This window comes from Cryptotermes secundus, unplaced genomic scaffold (genome assembly GCF_002891405.2).
Source record: "Cryptotermes secundus unplaced genomic scaffold, Csec_1.0 scaffold350, whole genome shotgun sequence".
Classification (NCBI taxonomy): Eukaryota; Metazoa; Arthropoda; class Insecta; order Blattodea; family Kalotermitidae; genus Cryptotermes; species Cryptotermes secundus.
This window is the reverse complement of record NW_019731981.1, coordinates 335466-338182: the sequence shown is the minus strand read 5'-3', so window position 1 is coordinate 338182 and position 2717 is coordinate 335466. Positions and strand designations below refer to the sequence as shown.

General features: G+C 36.8%; 1 protein-coding gene across 1 annotated transcript in view; it reads left to right on the top strand.

Moving 5' to 3' along the window:
* Positions 1–225: 225 nt before the first annotated feature.
* Positions 226–2717, top strand: part of LOC111867382 (folate transporter 1) — a 33120-nt gene continuing 30628 nt past the window's right edge. The window contains exon 1 of the mRNA XM_023857179.2: positions 226–2020. The gene's annotated coding sequence lies outside the window, so the exon portion shown is untranslated. The remainder of the gene's footprint in view (positions 2021–2717) is intronic.

The following is a 2717-nucleotide window of genomic DNA, read 5'->3' as shown; positions in this document are numbered from 1 at the left end:
AAAACGTCGTGTTTTTCTTAGTTATCTTAAAACCACGACATTCCGGAAACAGATCCAGTTTCCAGAATGTCGTGTTTTTCTTAGTTATCTTAAAACCTGGACTATGGATAAAGTCCAAAAACAGATCCGGTTTCCGAAACGTCGTGTTTTTCTTAGTTATTTTAAAACCAGGACGATGGATAAAGTCCGAAAACCCAATATCTCTGTGCTCAATTTTAATTTAGATCTTTATTGCTGCTACATGTTTCGGTCATATAAGATCATCATCAGGCAGTTATACACAGGAATACGTATAGTTATTGAGGTAGCGATATGGATCACTATCAGTGCAATGCATCGCATTATATACAAACATAAAACTTTTCCTCAAGATGGCATTATGATTAAAATAGCAAATACGTGAATAAGATAAATATAAATATAAACAACATTACTGTTCCTTGATATCTTTGATCTTTCCAAATTCTTTAAAGGTTTAATAATAATAATATCCTGTTTGTAGTGAAAGTGAAGTAGATATTCATAAGGTACCCAATGTCATATGCAATGTTTGCATGAAGCTCAATGATTTCAAGAAAATCACTAGTTATGGTGATAATGCCTATGAAGTCTGAATCATTTAAAGCATTTTCTTGCTTCCTGCCATTACCCTGACACTTAGTTCTTCAATTTAAAACACATTTTATCTTCATGTTCATGGTTTTCCTCAGTACCTATAGATAAATGCCAGGATAGCACCTCAAATTACACTACAATTTCTTCCTTCTGTATCCCTTCCTGTTCATTAGCCATCCCACCATTCAGTGTTATGTAATCTGAGCTGCTAGCAGCATTGTTAAGTAAACCATAATTAAACTAAAATAATTTTTGCTGCAACTTATAAGGAATGAAGATGACTAGAAAACTAAACAGACACTGGAGCACTAAGATCCTAGGGTGCCAGAGAAAAAGATGGAGCAAATGACTCTATCACTAGGTGTTTTAATTTGATTTTATTTCACTCGTTGCTTCCTATTATGAAGGTATGATTTAACCACAGTCCATCAATACTTCAAATTACCACAACGAAGTGGTTTTCATTGTTTTATATAAACCACTGGCCAGAAATACCTTGAATTCCATAAAAACTTAGTTGTGAGAGAAAGTTGTTAATATACATGTAATCTGGGGTCTGGGTATGTGGTAACATGGTTGAGGCACAATGCAACAGGACAAAATGTCGTGAGTTTGATTCCCGAAGAGGTCATTGGATTTTTTTCAATTGGTCTAAATCTCCCAACTGCACTATGGCCCTGGAGTTGACTCAGCTTCTAACAGAAATAAGTACCACAAAACTTCCTGCAGTTAAAGGGCGCCGGCGCATAAGGCTGTCAACCTCACTGCTAACTGTGAACTGATTGTATAGAAAATGTGTGGGCCTCCACGGCCTGTTACGGAATTAGCTTTACCCGGCTTCACCTTTATATGCTCTTGTAGCTCGTGTGGTCTGGAGTCTGTAAGCTGGTAAAAGTTTGTAAACTTTCCGCCGAATCATCTGTAAACTTCGACCACAGTACATGGCGCCATATGCCAAAAGGTGGTTGTAATTATTACCATGACAGGACCCCAATTTTAGAAAGCACTGATAACAAATTTATGAAAATTCCGCGTGAGGAAATACGCGCGCAACGCTTGTGGTCCTGGTAAATTCCAGTACAAGAGCGTGCATGGAAAGGTTTAGAAATAAGCGCTTTCTTTTTGGGGGGGGGGCTTGCGCGTGGTGAAAAGGGAGTTTTTAAAATATCGGGTATGATTTATTTTCTGTGTATATCGTTTCCTTAACATGTTGCACTTCGAATGCATTTTATTGAAAGCATTCAGCATTTTCGTTTCTACGAACCTATTGGTAACACTGATTACGAAAACGATTATCGTTGTAGGAAGATGTGACCGATGTGGTTGATGTTGCATAATATCGTGAATTGGTTAATCGTCTGATTTGTCTGTAATGGACTGACGGTGAACTACGGCATAAATTAAGGTTAGTACATGAAAGTGTATGGAGTAAGATCGTATAAGGACGTTACTGCATGGTTAAGCTATAAAACAGCGGTTCTAGGTTATGTAGTCGAAAAGCAAGAAGCACCTACCGGCTCATACAATCCGGGTGCAAGGGAGAAGGGAGGGACATGAGAGACACGTGCTCCCCCTCCTCCTCGGCCTATTTAATAGAATGAAGTATACCAAGTATTAATACTAAATATAAGATTCATGCAAATAAATTTCATCAGTCGTGAAAACAAAGTTAGCTCTGAAATAATTTTCACGCTCTCACATTTTACAAGTTACAGGTCTTTTGTATAAACGTATTTTGAAATAATTTGCGCACACTGTGTTCTTTTAACACTTTCCGGACCGGCGATTTAAATATTTAAATCACCCTGGGGACCGGCATTTATATGTTCATAAATATGTTATATTTATATGTTCATTCCATCAAATTCTCCACAAGTGGGAGTATCTAGCCGGTTCTAGATTGTAATCAGCAGTGGAATTGTAACTATTGTAATTTTAATCTGCTTATGTATCGGATTGTTAATGTTCAGAATTGGCTTGACTTGTCATGTATCATGTACAGTGATCTGCAGTGACGAGGTGGATCAATCAATCAATCAATATTATATTGTCATATTATTATCTCTGTATTGCTATATTATTATTATTATCATGTATTATTA